Source organism: Cervus canadensis, chromosome 22, assembly GCF_019320065.1.
Source record: "Cervus canadensis isolate Bull #8, Minnesota chromosome 22, ASM1932006v1, whole genome shotgun sequence".
Lineage (NCBI taxonomy): Eukaryota > Metazoa > Chordata > Mammalia > Artiodactyla > Cervidae > Cervus > Cervus canadensis.
This window is the reverse complement of record NC_057407.1, coordinates 14,677,355-14,696,892: the sequence shown is the minus strand read 5'-3', so window position 1 is coordinate 14,696,892 and position 19,538 is coordinate 14,677,355. Positions and strand designations below refer to the sequence as shown.

General features: G+C 40.8%; 1 long non-coding RNA gene across 1 annotated transcript in view; it reads right to left on the bottom strand.

Moving 5' to 3' along the window:
- LOC122424424 overlaps window positions 1–19,538 on the bottom strand; it is a 277,726-nt gene that overhangs the window by 200,023 nt on the left and 58,165 nt on the right. The window contains exons 9-11 of the long non-coding RNA XR_006264410.1: window positions 18,623–18,779; window positions 16,095–16,419; window positions 10,457–10,603 (exon numbers count right to left, since the gene is read on the bottom strand). This is a non-coding gene — a long non-coding RNA (uncharacterized LOC122424424). The remainder of the gene's footprint in view (window positions 1–10,456; window positions 10,604–16,094; window positions 16,420–18,622; window positions 18,780–19,538) is intronic.

Sequence of the window (19,538 nt, the reverse complement as noted above, 5' to 3'; positions counted from 1 at the left end):
AAGCAAACTGGCTCAATATCCTCTCATGACTTGTGTGTCTGTTCCTCAGAGCCTCCAAAATGTCTGTGATTCAGGGCAAGTCTTTTATTCTCAGTCACATTTGTCTCAAAACTGCTGCTTCCACTTAATATTCATGTCCACTGTCCCGTGGGGGGCACACTGACTGGCTAAGAATCCTTCCTCACCTTTTTTTCTAGGTGAACACCCTCTTCCCATAGCACATGGCCTTTGTGAATGTAGTAACTTTGGGCAGGTGGAGGTGGGTGTACATATTGGCCATTCTTGTTCTATAATACAAATCCATTTGGCTCCTTTATCATTTATGTATTTTTTTCTACCCTTCCATTCTCTTCCCTTTCCCTCCTTCCTTCTTTTTCTTTTTTAAAACTCATCGTACCATCTCTCTGAGTTCTCTGGCCCCTTCATATATTATTTTTGCCTTATCTTCTCCCCACGTATAGTCTTACTTCTTTCTTGGGCACAGCAACAAAAGTCAGAATCTTCCCATTTGAAATTCAGTCCTATTTCACACCTGACTTCTTTCATTAGATCCTGACTTAAGCCCTATCTTCTCATACCCAAGTAATGTGTCATGGTACTTAGTAGTAACAGTCCCTTCTCTAAGAATAATTTTGGTAACAGTTATTAAAATTATGTATGCCTGTGCTAGTGTGTGCTTCTGTGTTGCCTCCTAATATCCTATCCATTGTCCCTATTAATAAGGACTGTGATTTTTAGCTGGCTCATTACCACCTGGTAAAAAAAGAAAAACAAACAAAAACCCTGCTTCCTTGAGCTTGAAAGTGTGAAAGTGTTTGTCACGCAGTCGTGTCCAACTCTCTGCAACCTCATGGACTGCCAGGCTCCTCAATCCATGGAATTCTTCAGGCAAGAATACTGGAATGGGTAACCATTCCCTTCTCCAGGGGATCTTCCCAACCCAGGGATTGAACCCGGTTCTCCTGCATTGCAGGTAGATTCTTATCATCTGAGCCACCAAGGAAGCAGCTTATCTTGTAGTTTTTGGCAGTCAATGACTAAACTGGAATTTAGACAGCAGTATTGTGTGGCTTTGCAAGGAAGTCTCCAAAAAAGGGAGGGAAAGTTTTTCTCTCCTCCTTCTTTTAATGCTATTTGGAATGTTAATGAGATGGCTAGAACTCCAGCAGTCTTCTTGTACCATGAGGACAAGAGCCCATCCTAGGGTTGATGGAATAGTGTCTGATAACTTTGTCAAGGTGCCTAGACTCTCTAGCTTCCAATTTCTTATTTGGAAGCTCCTTTTATTCAGGCTTAACTGTTACATTACAATACAATTCATTGCTTTTATAGTTGTTTCCTCATGCCTCTCTCAAATTTTACCCCAAAGCATCAATGGAACATATCCCTCCTAAACACCCTCTTTTTTATTTATGAGTGGGGGAGCTCTATCATAACAGACAGATGGGTTGAATGTGAGACCTTTGCTTTCAGATCATAGAATAGAGGTGCTCCAGTGGGGCACGGGAACATGGGTGCTGTTGAGATTCTTCTGCCCTCAGCCAAACTGCTGACCCAAGCCAAATAGATTCAGATGGTTTCCAGAAGACAGTAGCAGGCAGGGCATTCCAATACTAATGTCAACCTTATAAAGAAGACAAATGAGTGTAGCACTGAGGAAGGCAATGAACCCCATTATTCCCATGATGGGCTCCTGGGGAAGCCGCAGACAGTTTTGCGGTTCAAATGACAGACGTCACCCAAAAGTTGAGGAGTTCACATTAACTGAAGTGCACATTTAAGAGTAATCAAAACATAAAACAGATGTCAATATCAAAATACCGAGTGTGTAGTCCCCAAATTAAAGTTAAACATGAAAAATAAGTTGCACTAAAGCATGCATTCTTTTCTTGTTCAAATATTTTACTGCTTTTTCAAATGAGAAGAGGTTTAAAAAAATCTAAGAAATTGCCAATATTGTGGTAGAGTTACCACCACCTGGAGCCACACAGGAGTTTCCTGTTGGCCCTTTCATCTCTGAGAAATTCTGACCATTTAATACCTCATAAGAACTGTAGTTAATTAATTTTTTATTCCTCTTTGGATAATGAAAACTCAGAAGAACTTTCTGGATTTGTTAAATCTAGACATGTCACTTTGTGAGTTTTTGTGCATTTATATGAACAAGCTTATTGTTCTTATTTTAAATTTGATAAACACTGATAATATATTGATCATAATCATATCACTGCAATCTGAATAATGCAAATTCTACCTTTATTTTCTAGCAACCCCCTAAATGTCAAGTATACCATGCCCTCAACCACAGATAATTTCAACACTTTTCAGAAAATAACTTTTCCTGATTAAAATAATCTGATATAGCCATTTTAAAATTTCAAACAGTACAGAAAAATAAAGAAGAAAGTAGAAATTGCCCTAAGTCATATTAAATACAGATAACTACTATTCACACACTGACCATTTTCCTTTGTCATATGTTAACTGATTATTGCTGTTGTTCAGTAGTTCAGTCATGTCTGACTCTTTGCGACCCTATGAACTGATAGCGGTGGTTTAACCCTTGTTCCAATGTCTATGAGGGCAGGAACTTTTTCTACTTTATTTACTGCTTCCTACCACATAGTCTAGATGGCTGTCTGGCATTGAGTAGGTATTCAAATATCTTATTTTGAATTTATAATTTCCCATTTACATGATTCTTTTTGCTTAACATATTGTACACATCTTTTCAAGTCGGTTAATATAAATTTATGACATCATTTTTTTTAAAGGTGTGCATTTTACTGGACATAAAATATGTTTTGCTGTTTGTGCCATACACATGAATATGTGTGTCTGATTATCTTCTTAGAACATATCTCCATGAATGAAGCTATTTGGTCAAAGGCTACACACACTCAAAAATTTGACAAAGATTACCAAGATGCTCTCCGGGAAGTATGTATGAATTTTCACACTCATCAAGTCCAGAAAAAGGCCTGTTATCCCCCATCTTCCCCTAAGTTGAATGGTGACATATCTTTGTCAGTCTCATGGCTATAAATACTATCTCAGTGTTGCTTTGAAATCAGAATTAATGTAGTTATTTGTTAGCGTGAATATCTTTTCATATGCTTGTTGGTTCACAATAGTCTAAATTTGTGGTTGATTTTTCTGTCTCATTACTAATTTTGAGTATTGAGCAGTCTTGCTTTTGGTCATGGATTAGATTAACTACTGATTTATCTGTTTTATTATGTTTTCAAAGAACCAGTTCTTGGGTTTAGCAAGTCCCTCAGTTTTTTTCTTTTTTTCTTTCTGTTTTCTATTTTATCCATCTCTGTTACCTTTATGGGCTTCCCAGGTGGCACCAGTGGTAAAGAACCTGCCTGCCAATGCAGGAGACCTGGGTTCGATCCCTGGGTTGGAAAGATTCCTTGGAGGAGAGCATGGCACCCCACTCCAGGATTCTTGCCTGGAGAATCCCATGGATAGAGGAGCCTGGCGGGCTGCAGTCCATAGGGTCACAGAGAGTCAGACACAACTGAACGACTTAGCATGCAAATACACGTTACCTTTATGACTTCCTCCCTTCAGCTTCCTTATTTTTGAGTGTTTCCACTGGATTTTTTTTGAGAAAATGATCATCTTACTATTGCTACACTCCTATTTTAGTAACAAATGTGTGTGAAGGTGAATCTGTACCTTGTTAGTTTTTGCCATATCCTAGAGATTTTGGGGTGAAATATTCTCATTTAGTTTTCCATATGTTTTGCATTTGCGGTTTTGATGTTCTCTTTAGCATTAGACATGTCGAGATTCTTTTTTCTTTTTTTAAATTTTCATTTGTTGGGCAGGGAGTTTGTTGGTAGCATTTGTTCTTTTATGTATTTTGTGTTTTGCTGCATGTGATTAAAGCATTCAGCCTGTACTATTTTTACTTATTGGAATTATTTTTGAAGTAGTTTGGAACATTTTTGTAAATGCCTCTTGAATTTACTAATATATATTCTTGGTTGTGAGACATAAAACAGATATTTACTTAACTGATTATATAATTTAAAGCCACTTCTGCCTTGTTGATTTCGTTTTCTGTTTGATCTAACGAAAACTAGAAAGGTAAATAATGTCACCATCCCTATTATGTTTCTCAGAAATTCCTCTTGTAGGTCCAGAAATCCTTCTCGCAGTTTCTTACATTGTATATTATGGTGCCTTGGAGGTGACTTCTTTGACTTTCGTATTTTGATAGGTGGTCTGTCTTATTCCTCTTCATGACCTCTCTGGCGTTAGAAAAGCATGCAGTGGTTAATTTTATGATAGGGTCATCTTTCCATATAAATGAGGAAACTGAGAACCAGAAAGTTTAAATAACTGGTACTACTACAAGATCACACAGCAAAAGAATGGACAAGCCAGGTGTGCCTGTCCTTAAAGCCCCTTAACCTGTTTCTTTCATTATGTTCTGGTAACTAATGCTATGAGAAATCCAACCTGGCCTCTCTTATTTTCTTAAGTAACTTGCCTATTTTATGTAGATACTTGCAGAATGTATCTTCATCACTGTAGTACAATATTTTTACTGATTTTCTCTCAGCACTGTTTGATGCTTATTGATTTTTTTCAGGCTCTATGAGCTCTTTTAGTGTGTAGACTCAGGACTTCCTCATCCAAATATTTGCTTTATTCTAATAAAAATGTTGGAGAAGACTCTTGAGAGTCCCTTGGACTGCAAGGAGATCCAACCAGTCCATCCTAAAGGAGATCAGTCCTGAGTGTTCACTGGAAGGACTGACACTGAAGCTGAAACTCCAATACTTTGGCCAACTCATGCGAAGAGTTGACTCACTGGAAAAGACCCTGATGCTGGGAGGGATTGGGGGCAGGAGGAGAAGGGGATGACAGAGGATGAGATGGCTGGATGGCATCACCGACTCGATGGACACGAGTAAACTCCGGGAGATGGTGATGGACAGGGAGGCCTGGCGTGCTGCGATTCATGGGGTGGCAAAGAGTCAGACACAACTGAGCGACTGAACTGAACTGAACTGAATAAAACTCTTAATTTTCTTTATGATCACCAATTATCCATTCGTCAGATTAGAAGTACATATAACATTAAAGTATTATTCAACATAATATATAAGATATAGAATGCACATATCTATCTATATATATTATCTTTACCTCCACACCTACTGCTCTTGCTTTTTACATTGTTAATTTGTCATGATATGATACATTTCATGTATTTTTCAAATCTTGTTTCCTGTGGCAATGGTTCTGCTTTGTGCTTTGGTCAATGCAGCTTTATGTGCCTAAAAGCATTGCTTTTCTCCTCAATTTCTTTCCTGCTGCTACTGCTGCTAAGTCACTTCAGTTGTGTCCGACTTTGTACGACCCCATAGACGACAGCCCACCAGGCTCCCCTGTCCCTGGGATTCTCCAGGCAAGAATACTGGAGTGGGTTGCCATCTCCTTCTCCAATGCATGAAAGTGAAAAGTGAAAGTGAAGTCGCGTAGTTGTGTCCGACTGTTAGCGACCCCATGGACTGCAGCCTACCAGGCTTCTCCCTCCATGGGATTTTCCAGGCAAGAGTACTGGAGTGGGGTGCCATTGCCTTCTCCGCAATTTCTTTCCTAAGTTCTGCTAAATCTCCATTCCTTGTATCATGTTTTCTTACCATATTTTGGCCATCTTTTTGTCCATGTGCTTTAGAATTTGAGAATTCAGTACAGTTGTCATGTTTGTTTTCAGTTGAAATTCTTCTAAAATGAAGCCTCCTTCTCTTACTCTTCCCCTTACCCGTCCACCCGCTCTCACCTCTTCCTTCTGGTGGTGGGGGAAGGAAGAAAGGACTGGGGATAGAATTTTCATGCTTGAAATATGCCAATTCTCTTGCCTTTTTTTTCTCTTGTTCATTTTTTAAAGACAGGTAGTCTGTCTTCCTGTTTGCCAGAAAAATAATATCTACCTCAAATGTGTGAGCTCTTACGTGAGATTTGCAATGAGACGCTGATAATCTCTCAGCTTCCCAAGAAAGGCAGCCAAGGCCATTTGTCAGTTTGCTTCTGTTTAATTCATCTCCAGTATTGTTGGAACTTCAATGGAACTTCCAAAAAACATCTCAATGAAGCGGGAGAGGATTCCATCTCAACGGGTGGGTATTCTTCAGATTTCAGGTCTTCCTGTCTGGTATGAGTGGACTCCTGTACAGATTTCTAGTTTTGGAGATACCTGGTAGCTAGCAAGCACTGGGTTTGGTGTGGCTACAGGCATGCTCCTCCTTTGAATCTACCTCATTTGCTGCCAGGCCTTGGTTGAAACACTTGCTGCTAGGCTATTATTACTTACTTGCCTTCTGCTGTCTGCTAGACTAGAGAAAACCATTATTAAATTTATTAACCCCATCTCCAGCTCTATGGCATCAGATTGCTGTTTATCTGGTGAAGAAAGGTGGCTCTAGCAGGCACACGGAGCAACTTACTCTGGGGTCTCCCATGTTCGCAGAGCCGATCCTTCTCTGGTCTGAGGCATTTTTGTAGTTTTGAGAATCTCTTGCTTGTTTTCAACCATTCTGTTCATTTCTTCCAGAAACTCTGTTTAGATTTCCAGGATCTTCTATACATTTGGCCCCAATAGTTTCATACCTAAATGATATCTCTGTATATTTAAAGTATTACAAGGTTTAGTTCATCATTCATCATAAGGATATTATTTTTCCTCGTACTGTCAATAACAATTTGTTTCTTCTTTTTTTATTTTGATTAATTTTGTTCAGTTTGGAAAGGGGAAGTTTGTGACTTCTCAGGGTTTCTTAGCTTTTGCACCCATCTTTTTCAGGATCTTTCTCCCCCTATTTGTGAGAGTGAAAGTGTTAGTCGCTCAGTCATGTCTGACTCTTTGCAGCCCCATGGACTGTAGCCTGCCAGGCTCCTCAGCTCATGGAATTCTCTAGGTAAGAATACTGGAGTGGATACCCATTCCCTTCTCTAGGAGACCTTCCTGACCAAGGGATCAAACCCAGATCTTCTGCATTGCAGGCAGATTCTTTAACCATCTGAGCCACGAAGGAAGTCTCCCTCTTTAACATTAAAGTATTTCAGCTTTTTCATACATTTATCCTTGCCTGTCTTATATTAATAGTTTAGTCATGTGTATACATTTGACCATTGCTGCTGAAACTGCAAATAGTTAAGGACAAGTTGTTTTTTAGTTTCCAGTCTGTTGTAGATCCTTACATTTATATAACATAATTAGTACTGAAAATGAATTAAAATGAGACATAAAATGCAATTTGACTTATATCAGATTCAACAGACATGACATTATTAGCTATACAAGTTTACTTTTTCCTTCTTATCCATTTGGAGGGTCACAAACAGCCCCTGGGTCAGGCACAGTCCATGTGGCCCCCTCTGAGTAGCTTCAGAGTAAGCCCCTCGGGGGCAAGGGCAGGGTCTCGTTAAACTGTGTGTCCTCCTTAAAGCCCACCTAGCACTATGCCCCCAAAACAGCATCTACTGAGAAATAACTGTTGACTATATGAGTAAGACAATAATACTCTAAGTAGCAAGTGCCTCTTGAGGTCAAAACTCTTAAGTTGGTTCCTGACCATCACAACTTCCTCTCGCACTGGAAAGATGCAGGTGCTATTATTTGGATTTATAGCAAAGGTTCAGAGAAGAATGGGTCTACACACAGGAGGACTTTTTATCCATGCTGTTTTATTTGACCCAAGGCATTTTCCCTCATATGCTGTTTCATGTCTCTATAGGGAGTACAAAGCGTGGTGTGAAAGACGAGGCAGGATATTAACCGGACTGGGGCCTGGACCAGGTGTGAGCATTCTGTCTTCTGTCCGTCACTTTATTTATCATCCTTCTCTCGAGGACTGTGTGAGGACCCTCTGATTCCCAGTCACACCAACAGACTCTATGCTTGCGGAGTGTGTTATGATGAAATGCTTATTAGGATTAATACTGGCCCTGAACTAAGAAATGATGGTTGAGCTTATATCTTCTAATGTATTCCCCTCCAGGGCACTGATTTACCAATTTAGAGAATGGCTGAGGAACTACCCTAGTTAGGATGGAAGCTGAGAGGCAAACACCATCAGTGGGAAAACCACAGTGAATAGGATGAATAAAAGGTGTCTGACCTACTGGTGACATGAGGCCTGACACTAGTTCTGAGCATCGGCAAGTGTGCAGAGAGTAGCACTGCCCCTGGGGATGTGCAGAGATGGATAAGCAAGGGCCCACTCTTGACCAGTGGGGAAGAAAAACACAAAGAAAGCTCTTGGTTGGGTAAGGCAGCATGTGTAAAGGCCACAGCAGACGTGTCTAAAGTGCTAACATGATGCAGAAGAAGGAAAGAGTAATTCTTAAGGGCAAAGGGTCACTTCCCAGATTATTCAAATTTACTGGCACCCTCAATTGTAGATGTGTCCTCTAAATATGTCATCGGCTGACCTCCTCTGACTATTTAACATCCGTCCTTTGCCTTCCCAGGTGGCCATCTCATTCTGCTTGTATTTCTCTTGTATTTCGCATGATTACATTTACAGTTTCCTTGCCTGTGTCTAATGTTATCTTTGGATCAGACTCGCTGCTGGTGTGTTGCTCGTGCAGAAGAGTATCTGGCAAACCATAGGCCTTCCATCAGTGGTCTGTCCTTGTTTCTGGTTTTTCAGACGCCGCTATCTGGGGAAAGGCTGTCAGAGATGATAACTGCAAAGCATCAAGGTGAGTTCCTGTTAATACAAAGATGAGGAAGCGAAGCCCTAAACAGGCAGGATAATTGGGACCAAGGATAAAAAATGAGTAAACTGTCCAGAAACAGTACAGAAGTTGGCAGTTTAAAAGCATCGTCACATTTTTTCTTTTCTTTGAGACAGGAAAGGGATTTTACCTCATGAGAAACTTCAGGAAAATCTCTCCAAATTCTATAATCTGGCATATTGTTTAATAAATATTTGTTGATTTAATTAACATACCTGAAGAAGTTGTTCTCATGTATGTCAATATTTCCCCCAGGGAACCCTTGGTCTGGTTGGATTCCACGAGTTTGGGTAGTTGAGAATGAGTTGCTGAACTGGCATCAGGCTTAGGGTACCCATTTCAACTCTTTTGAAAGCACAGCTAGACTGGGGATCATCAAGGTAGCTTAAATTGTATTTGAAGGAGGTTTCATTTTATAGCTAGACATGTGAGTTACCACCAGTGACTGGGGGCGATCGTGCTCCCCACAGAACATCTGGAGACATTTTTGATTGTCACAGCTGGGAAGAAGAGGGTGATGCTACTGGCACCTAGGAGATAAAAGCCAGGGAGACAGCCAAACATCCCAGGATGCATGGGAGAGCCCCTGCCACAAAGCATTTGCTAAGAGTTTGAGAAAATCTTCCTTAGACAGATTTTCTAATTTAAAGGGCAGCTCCAGGGACGTTATTCCAAGAGGCTTTCCATTGACAGTTATCAGATCAAAAACCCTTTGGACTCAATTACCTATGGGGTTAGAGGCCCCGTGGACCTTCCAAATACATCTTTGTTACTGTACTTGCAGAGCTGTAGGACCCAGATTCTAAGCCCCTCCTCCATAAACAAAGCAGATAAAGCTCAAGTTCTTCAAGTCTCCTGCCCTAATGCTGCTGCTGTTCAGATGTTGCTGAGCCTAGCGTGGTAATGAGAGCCCTGATCTGATTGGTCCCTACTCTGGGGGGTGTGGCAGTAAAGCAGCCAGTGAGAGGGCAGTGGGTGCACTGTAGGAGGAGCCTGTTCTCTTCACCAGCAGTGCTTAGCTCTCCTCCCCCGCCCACGTTGCTGCCTTTCGACAAGGGATTAGTACCCAGAGGTTCTACAGCTCAGCAGCTCCAATAGAAGTTTGGAGGTTTCACTTTAGCCAACTTGCAGAGTTCCTGGCCTGGCAGGCCAGCTGGAAAAGGGCCCTGGGAGCTAGAAGATGACTTGCATAAACAGATTTGGGGCTTTCCACAACCATCTCTGGGATGTGCGCTTCAGTTTTGCTCTAACTGAACTGATTCACAACATGGCAAGCAAAAGACAGATTTTCACGATCACTGCAGTTATTCTGAGAAACGACAGACGTATCACCAGGACGTACTTCAACCAGTGTGCTTGTATCAGTTGCATATACTGGGATGATGTGAGGTCATCCCCAGAAGTATATACCCTTCAGTTTACACCCTCATTGTGTGAGAAGTGTGGAACCTTTTAGCAGTTCTAGTTCAGCAGACACTGCTGGGCCTTCTGCCACGTGGCAGGAATTCACAGATCCAGCCTGGTGAGCAGCACAGAGCATGGCAGAACGCAGAGAGCAAAGGAGGGGTACTCTGCTCAGCCTGAGGCAGGCGGAGGCGGCGGGAGGAGAGCTGCCTGCATAGAGCCCGACTGGCTCTGCTTTTCCCTGGGTACCTTCGCCCTTCCCCTTTCTCCCTCCTTTTTGCTTTACCTTCTCATCTTCTTTCTTCTCGATGGATTTAGGAGATGTTTGGAATTAGGAGATGTCCGCACCAGCAAAACCCAAGCCTCCTCTGTTCTAATCCTTGGTAACGGAAGTGGTGTGGACGTAAATCCTAGATCATCAAATATATAGCACCTGTAAAATAACAGACACAATTCAGTGAAATAATTATCAACTAAACAGGACAGCTTCCCCAAGTAAAGGAAAGACACATGCATTAATATTATTGTCAACGTTGCAATACCAAGTGCCTATCATGGACCAGGCTCTAAAGGAGACATTTATAGACGTCATCTTTGACTGTCATGCCACTCTTTAAGACACAGCTGATTCTTTCCATTTAATGATGAGACACTGAAACTAACAGATTAGGCACAAGAAAGAACTAGAGAGACACTGGCCCTGAAATATCTGGAATGGGATGTTTGATTGGTAATAGAATTAAGATAAAACATTTTAATACATTTATCTGCAGCTTTAAGGGTGATTGTCATAAAGAGAGAAAACTTTGATAATAAGTGATACCATTACAGCTAGACAGATCACATATCTTGCATGTGAAAGCTTCATATATCTCATCCATCTCATTGCTTAAAAAACTGTATTATAGCCCAGGAGGGGAAAGGAGACAAGAGATAAGAAAGAGTCATAAGACAGAAGATCCAAAGATTGCAGTAGCTATAGCAGGCAGATGAATTTCTTCCTGTGGAATTTTCCAATATAATCAAGTGACCTTGGGTCTCACAGTTAGTGTTTGTCTTTAAAGTTGGACTTGGATGAATTGGCAACTTCTTACATGGTCTACATGGTCTATGGTCCCTCAGCTATTCCTATTGTTATTAATTATCCCTAGTATTAATTATTATTAAATATGTAATTCGGGGGATTATACGTAACTTTCTGAGCCTTATTTCTCTATTATGAAGAAATACAGATGAAAATTATAAAGACTTTATAGATTTGACATAACGACTAGATAAGGATGGACATAAAAATGCTTAGCATGGACATAAAAATGCTTAGCATGGTGGCTGGCATAAACTTTCCATGTATATAGATATTATTACTGAAGCTTGTCCATTAGTAACTCGCCCACACCAAGAGAAATATATTTTCTCTCTCCATGCAGGAAATTCTTTAATTTCTTTCAGAAAGGTAAAAGTCATACAATTCCAAGTTATACTCAGCTACAGATTTGAAATTTCCCCCTTCCAGCAAATTCAAATCAATTTTAACATTAAAAAAATAGATTATTGTGATAATTAATATCACTGCCTGCCTTTCTATGTCCATTCTCCTTGAACTCACCTGTCCTGCCTCCTACCACTTCCACAGGTTTACTGTGGTTTTCTGACTATTCAGATATAAAAATATTTTATTCCTGTTGTTTTGTTTGCATAGAATTCTTTTTTTTTTTTTTTGCAAATAAAGTCTTATTCAGAGAGCTAATATGTAAAATAGACCAACACAGATCTGCTCTATTTGGAATGGAGTGAGGGCCTGCTCGTATGCCCTCCCCCCATGTTGATATTAGTCCCTCTGCATTCCAGGGGAATCCTGAGATGTTCCCAAAGGAACCTTAGGATTGCACTGAATGTATCTTTTCTTAAGAAAAACTCATCCATATGAATGACATCACAGTTTTATCCCCTTCCCAGGAGGATTGTAGAAACAGTCCTGACTTAGCTAAGGGTGGAGGGAGGAAGTGGAAAAGGATGAACTTCCATGTGGTCCCCATAGTACCCACATGTAACGCATGAGATAACATTCCCTGGCCTGGATCAGGCTGTATGGGGCTCTAAACATCTATGTGGAAGCAGAGCATGTAATTCGGTCACCCATATGTCTCCAAATATTTTGATACTTTGGTAATTTGACATCATCCCAACTGTCCAGCCATACAATCCCCCTTACCAAATACAGAGCACATTTTCCATCACCATGCCTTTGTACTCAACATTTCTCCCCCCTGGAATAATGCCCATCCTTCCATTTCTGCCTGGCTCTCTGACTGACCCCTCCTCCAAAGCCTTCACCACGAGCTCCTCCTCAATTCCTAGGGCCAGAATTCATCTCTTTGGTGCATTTCTTCATTGTTGCCTCCCCCACATTCTTCTATCTCCCTCACATTCTCATCTTGCCTGGGGCACTGTCTTACACAGAACAGACAGGGGAAATGCTCACTGCATCAAACTGAATAGATGCTGTGTTGATCAGGTCTCAGGTCAGCCGCCTGTGTTTTCCACTTGGAATCACTTCATTAACACTCCCTGCGAAGTCCAACCAGGGAAGGATCATTTCCAAAGAAAAGCCAAACCTTTTCATTTCTAATTTCCTTCCCTTTGGGTGTCAGATGGAAACTGGGTAAGATATATCATCCAGTTCACTCCTTCAACAGCCCTACTTTCCCTCTTGATCCTGAACTTCAGCTGGCGTCTGTAAAATTTCTCCTTTGAGTGAGACCGTTTTCTTCTTGGTTCTCAGTAATAGTAACAAACTCTTGGCCATCTGTTTGTTCCCTGAAAATAAAACTAGCTGGTTTCGGTGACTCTTACCTATTCATAATCCAGCAGATTTTTAAACCCACTATTTCCTGTGCAAATACTTTGTTTTGGATATTTCAACGCCTCTTGCTTGAGTGATTGCAGAACTGATGCAGAACTGTTGTTTTAATCAGGGGCAGTGCTCACAGAAACTATTTCAGTGGGATGAATTATATCCACAAACAGTTATTGGTAAGTACTGCAATATACTGCATACAATGCTGAGTATTAAGACAAATACAAAAACAAATACTATGTTCTAATTAGGGAGACAGAAACCTTGTCCTCAAGTAGCTAATCAAGTTCAAGGCAAAAAATGCTGGCACACGACTAACTAGAAACATTCTTTTATTGTTTATAACCAGCTCTGTGTTAGGAATTTGTGGCATCTTACAAAGAAACATATAATACGGGAAAAAAAAAGAAAACACGAGGATGAAAGATCAGGGAAATGGAAAACAAGGCTAACTAGTGCCACAGTGGAGGCCAGTTCACAAAATATACCCCCTGGAAACTGCAGAAAAGCAACAGCCATCTCTGTTGTGTGCACAAGGATATTTCCAATGAATGGCACAGTACCTGGCACATAGTAGATTCTGAATAAACAAAGGATACAATGGACATGTCTTCCATTTTTAAGTTTTTTTTTTTTTTTTTTTGTAGTACCTCTATTAACTACACCAAAACCACATTTGAAAAATCCAAAATTTGGATTTACTGGCTCAGTGGTGAAGAACCTGCCTGCCAAAGCAGGAGACACAAGAGATGTGAGTTCAGTCCCTGAGCTGGGAAGATCCCCTGGGGTAGGAAATGGCAACCCACTCCAGGATTCTTGTCTGGGAAATCCCAGGGTTAGAGGAGCCTGGCAGGCTACAGTCCATGGATTTGCAATGAGTTGGACTTGACTTAGTGACTAAACAACAACACATCACAAAGTCTGATGCTGCCATCTTAACAGCTACTCGCTGAGGGCTAGTAGGGTTCGGAAAGCCGGCATGAGGAAAAGTCAGCATGCACGTGCGTTGTCTTAGCATTCCATCAGAGTTCCTTGGCAACGTGAATCGAGATTTCTGTCATACCAAATCTGGGCTTTGGGTAGTGGAAATAAAGACCAGAGTATCGGGAGAAAAGGGGATGTGATATAAAATTCAAAGATTGAGAGGATGCTGGGTACAGTTTTTGATGGAGAATATGGATGGAGAGAGAAAAGGGAGGGGGAGGGAGTTTTCAAGCAACCAGGGGTAAAAAAGAACCGAATAAGCAGGATAATGTTACAAGTAAGAGCACAGAGTATAAATTAGATCTTAAAAATGTTCTTTAAGAGAGACAAAGTGAGATACATGTTTTAAAAACTGCTGTTAACTTTGGCTCTTGTATCATGTTTGTTCAAACAAGAAATCAGGTTATGACTAGATCACATGTGACCAAGGAACTAGTCAGGTGACAGTGATGCATTTTTACTTCAAAACACACACTCTTGGTTACACCAGCCACAATCACACACACAGTGATTTAGGAAACCATGTAGCCAGGAAGGAGTAGAACAAAGAAAAACTCTTCACACTTTTTTTTTTAAGTAACTTTAGAGATGTCCCTGTTGGTTCAGTGACTAAGAATCCGCCTTTCAATGCAGGAGATGTGGGTTCCATCTCTGGTGGGGGAACTAAGACTGCACATGCCACAGGGCAAGCTAAGCCCACACGCCGCAACTCCCGAGCGCGTGCTCCGAAACTTCAGAGACGGCCGCGGAGCCCCAAGCTCCAGAGCGCGAAGCAGAGACCACGCCCCCAGCGGAGACCCAGCAGAGGGGAGAAACCGTAACCTTAAAGCCTAAAAAGTAATACGTTTCTAAAAAGTAATTCAAAAAGCGATGGGAGAGAATTTTCATCAAGCAAAGCAGCTAATATTTTAGAAAGTATCTATCTACACATAGGAAGTGAATTCTAGGTTGCTCCCCAAACTTAAAAACCTATAAATTACTTGGTGGGATTATAAATTGAGTCAGAGTTTTTGGAAAATAACATAGCAACATATATCAAGAGCCTTAAAGTTATTTGTACCCTTTGGTGGAATAATTACCGTAAAGGAACAATCAGAAATGGAGTCAGGATATGGCATATTATATACTCATTAAAATCAGGTTTTAATAAATATGTAAAAAAGTATATATCCATATCTAGAAAATGACTTCAATTGTGTAAAAATATGTATACTATACACTCACACAGACAAAAGCCTGGAAGGAAATACTCCAAATGTCAAGCCTTGTAGAACTGTTAGAAGTAGGAATGAAGTTTTTTTTTTTTTTTTTTTTTTAATGCCACTTTAAAAAATAAAACTTCTATGGGTGGGCATGGGTTTAATAATGTGACAAAAATAAACACTCAAGGGAAAAAAACTAGTTCATAACCTAAGCCAGTCTCCTTCACTTTGCCTAGCAAAGGATTCTGCTAAATTTTCTACCAAAGAAACTTGACATGCAGACCTATCAAATAGATTTGTCACTGTCTCTTCAAAGGAGGAAATTCTGTTTCAAATTCATCCTTAGCCCAGAGCAGCTAATTTGATTTTATCAGTCATCAGCAAAGCCCTTACATTAAATAATTTATGCATTTTTTAGCTCCATCCCTACAGGGCAAGATTCAGTACTTAATGGAAACCATCACACCATTAGACTGTTAGAGCTCATCTAACATGTTGGCTTTGAGAAGCCTCAAGCCTGAAGTATTGAGTGGTCACTTAGAGCTTGTTTATTTGATCTGACAGCACTAGAGAGGAATGCAGAGGTGGAAATGAAACAAAGAAATCACGAAGTGCACGTACCAGCCATGGGATAGAAGGTCTGGGAAAAGATGCAATGACATGAGTGGCACAAGCAGGTGTAAAGACGCTTCTCCAGCAGATGTCCACGGAGGGGATATTTTCATAAAAAAAATTAACGAATTGCCAGCACCGAAGTACTCTCCTGGCTGCAAGACATTCCCGGGTTAGCCTTCTTCTCCCGGGCATCTGCTGCCTGGAAAAGCCTTCCACTATCTGTTTCTCATTAACAAACTCATCTCCAGCCTTATCTAAAATCATACCTGGGCTCACTCTTCTGCGCCTCTTCATTTTGCTTTCTTTCTGTTCCTGGCATTAAAACTGAATTTAATTTGTTCATCGTTAAAGGGCTTTTCATCACTAGATTTCTTGGGAAGTTCCGACACTTGGTATTTATTCCCCTGACAAGTCGGTTTTGAGGATGAATCGGATGTAGCTTGTCAGGCGCTTTGAAAACAAATCTCCTTGCAGCTAGGGAGTTGCCATGAGTGGTGTTCCCGGCTTTGTTTCAGGATTCAGTATAATTCTGAGACAGGTAGTGAAACAAGGAGCCATTTTATTTCTAGAAATATCATCTCGGCTTCAAATCTGTTGGCGACAGTAATAACAGTAAACACACCACAGGGATACCTTAGAAGTACAAGGACTCCAGGGATTCAGGCGATGGTCTGTATTAAGAGAGATTTGTAAGAAGCTGGGATAAAATACAGATGCTGAAATAAAACCTTTCTACAGAAATGGCAGAGAGGAAAGGGTCCATTAGAGTCCTTAAAAAGTCATCTCTCTGGTTCATCTACACTCTGTTCATATACACTTAACCAGGAAGTAAAAAATCAATGAAGGCGAGGATACAGGCTTCTAGATGGAAGATGAAGTTCTGGGAATCTAACATACAGCATGGTGATTATAGTTAGCAATAACATGTTATATTCTTGAAAGCTGTTAACTGAGTAGAACTGGAATGTCTCTAACACACAAAGGAAATGGTAATTATGTGACATGATGGAAGTGTCTGCTAACACTACAGTGGTAATCATTTTGCAATGTATTAATTATATCAAATCAACCCACTGTACATCTTAAATATTATGTACAATGTTGTATGTCAATTATATCTTAGTACAGCTGGAAAAAAAAAATTTAAGTGAAGAAGGTGAAACCCAGTGCTCTACAGCTTTTATCTAGCTAGAACAGGCAGAGACGGCAGGCTACAATCTCGTGGGCAACTTACCACTTGAACAGCCTGTACCAGAAGTCACACTGTATGTAGAATAATATGAACAAAAGCCACACCCAACAGGTAGAGATGAAAAAAAAAAAAAAAGCATAGACTCTTTTCTGTTTCAGAAATTCTCGACTTTCAGACATTATCAGGTGTTTATGAAATTGACAGTCCCCCCGGCCTTCCCTTTGGCTTTGCCTGCTGCTGACAGGACACGCACTGCCCTCTAGCTCTGTGATCCAGCTGTGGACGCTCAGCAGAGCGTTCACCTCCATCCAGTGCAGCGTCACCCAGGCGGACCAGCCCAGGGGGACCAGCCCACGGGCACATGTTGTTAGATTATATTATGTCTTATTCATTCATTCATTCACTCGCTTGGTTGCTTAGGGTAGAGTGAGGGAATCACCTTATTCATGATCTTTAAGAACAATTTTACCCAAGCCATGGATTTGGGCCAGATAAGTAGTTGATGGGCTCTCTAGTGAGTTAAGCTTCGTGACAGTGCTACTCAAACATACTCCGTCACCATGGCCATTACTACAGGTGGATAGCATCTTCTGCTCACATCTCAGTGCAGAATCTTCCTCCTGCTTTGGTGTGCAGCCCAGTCAATGGAGGCCTGTTAACAATGTTTGAAGTCAGGTACAGTGATCTGGACTGTGACAGGATTCCCAGGTGATCCTGACGATCTCATTAATTCATTCCAGCACTGGCAGAGTGGTTTTAAAGTCAAAGAACAGGAGATCTGCTGTCCACGGTTCTTACTGTTTTATTCTGAGAGCATCTCTCATACTCTATCTTTGGTGCCTCAGGCCTCCAGGGCACTTTCTGCAATCACTGTGCTCCTCAACCCTTGGGAAGGAGCTGTCTTTTCCCTCATCTGCACGTGGCATTTGTTAAGACAGGTTGTGCCTATGTCTCCTTTCTAGTACCACCATGGCCCTTGAGATTTCTTATATTAAATGCGAGAAAATTAGGATCAGAAAGTCCTGAAATCAAAACCCAGCTTACAAATTACTTTCTAGCCATGTGATCTGGGCAAGTTCCATAAGCTTTTCCTGCCTCCCTGTTTGTAAAATGGATGGCAACATCATGGAGTTGCAGTGACCTATAAGAAGAGTTGTGTGTATGTATGTGTGTGTGTGTGTGTGTGTGTGTGTTCAGTTGTGTCTGACTTTTTGTGACTCCATGGACTATAGCCCGCTAGGCTCCTCTGTCCATGGAATTCTCCAGGCAAGAATACTGGAGTGGGTTGCCATTCCCTTATCCAGGGGATTTTCCTGATCCAGGGCCTGAACTCACATCTCCTGTGTCTCCTGCATTGTAGGCAGATTCTTTACCGCTGACCACTGGGGAAGCCCATAAAAGAGTTAGTGCATGCTTATATTTGCTGAATGAATAAAAGTTTGGCACAAGGAAGACTCCATATGCTAACTAATCATTTTCAATATTCTTGTTGTTTAATTCAATAGGTGTGCATTGGACTCTCACTATGCTTATTATTGCTTTTGAATTGCCCTTTAGGGGAATTTTTCATTTTCTTCCCAGACAGAAGTGTTTTTAGCTTACATTAACATTTCCTCTTGCCTTAATGTCTCCCTTTTGGATCATTGTAAGTTGTTTCCATCTCTTCTCATAGCTTTTCCTTTAAATTATTTTGCTAATATTTTTGCTTTTTTTTTTTTTGTTCTTCCAATTCGACATATCCCAATTCTTGCCACAGGTGCTGGAAAGAGAACAGGAACCTTTAGTAAGCAAGTGACTGTGACGTGTATAAGGTACATTCTTTCCTTTCAATTAATGGGCACTCAGCTAGGGCCTCCTTCTAATAGGGAGGTAAATCAGCCACATTTCTGAGAAACAATTAGTTACACTTACATTTTCATTGAATTTTCACTCCTCCAGGTTCATATATGTTGTCTGCCACTTTCTTTTCTGTTATCTTGTGCTTATGAATTTCCCCCACTCCCTTTCACTGTTACCTTCTCTATTGATTTAAATTAAGCTTGGTTGGTATTTCTTTGAAAAGAAAACACAAGCTTGCTGGGTTGGGAGGTTTTTCCAAGGCCTCTCTGCTCTAGTAAAACCCTATATATGTAGGTTCTGCAAACCAACATTATTTTTGCTGTACAAACACCACGCGCGTGTTCTAAGACATGAACCCTCTGTGTAAGATCCTTTCGCACATGCAAAACCAGCTGACATGTCAGCACTTCCACAGAGGGAAAACCAAAGGATCCTGGTTCAGAAAGGTCAGGGCTGTTCTATGCGGTCAGTGCACGGTATACCTTGACCTTCATCTCCAGCAAGAGCAGTATGATGCTGTATGTTCCAATTTTATACATTCTTATTCATAGTCTGCTCCCAAGAGTTTCCTCAAATTCTGAATTCCTCCAATGGGACAAGTGTTAGTTTTTTATTGTTATGTAATTATACTACCACAAACTTAATGGCTCAAAATAACAAATGTATCTCAAAGTTTCTG